General features: G+C 33.5%; 1 protein-coding gene across 2 annotated transcripts in view; it reads left to right on the top strand.

The window, feature by feature from the left end:
- Nucleotides 1-821, top strand: part of LOC104756328 (filament-like plant protein 4) — a 4,612-nt gene continuing 3,791 nt past the window's right edge. Inside the window, exon 1 of one of the 2 annotated variants that reach the window (XM_010478904.2) lies at nucleotides 1-299. The gene's annotated coding sequence lies outside the window, so the exon portion shown is untranslated. The other variant, XM_010478906.2, reaches the window with a different exon arrangement.

The following is an 821-nucleotide window of genomic DNA, read 5'->3' as shown; positions in this document are numbered from 1 at the left end:
GAGCCTCTGCTACGTTTTAGGCTTTGAAGTGATACAGAAGGCATAGATATATATTATTTTCACCTTCAAACTTCAACTTCAACTTTCACCATCACCATCACGGCCACTATCACACCATAACCCACCACACTCTTCTCCTCCTTTTCTTTTTCTTCGTCTTCTCTCTCTCTCCCTCTATCTAGAAACAGAGTTTTTTTTTTTTTTTTCCTTCTGTTTTTTCATTGCTGATATTATTTATGATTCACTGACTACCTCTCTTGGAATTTATTTTTCACTGCTGCATTTTGGATTTTTTCCCGGTGAGTCTTTCTTTTTTCTTCTTTCTATACTCTTCTCTTCTTGGTCTCGAATCGACATTTATGTTCTGTTTTTTTTATCCTTCTAGATTTAGTATGTTTAGTTCGCAATCGGAACTGTTTTTGCTCTGTTATGAGTTCATATATATGTATTAAAAACAAAAAAAAAAAGACTTTAAATCGGTGCGTCGGTGACTTTTGGTATATGAGAGTTTTTGACTGCTGAGAAGAAAAAAACGTCGGTGATTTGGTTTAATCTCGGTGTTTTGTTATTTGTGTTCTTCCGCGATTTCTCTCTATATGCCATTTGGTTTTTAGCTTTTTTTTTTTTTTTTTTTATATCCTGAGTTTACTGATTCGAGTAAATATGGCTTTTGTCGCCATTTTACTTGATTTTTTTTGAGTTTTGGAGGTATTCGTTTATCTCTTCTTCTCTTTTGTATTTTAACAAAGTGTTCAAAGTTCATCGAAATCATCAGACCTTTTTTGTTTATCTACTCAATTGCGATTGTCTGTTGTGAGTAG

Source organism: Camelina sativa, chromosome 17 (genome assembly GCF_000633955.1).
Source record: "Camelina sativa cultivar DH55 chromosome 17, Cs, whole genome shotgun sequence".
Taxonomy (NCBI): Eukaryota; Viridiplantae; Streptophyta; class Magnoliopsida; order Brassicales; family Brassicaceae; genus Camelina; species Camelina sativa.
The sequence above is the reverse complement of the archived record's forward strand: the minus strand, read 5'-3'. Positions and strand labels throughout refer to the sequence as shown.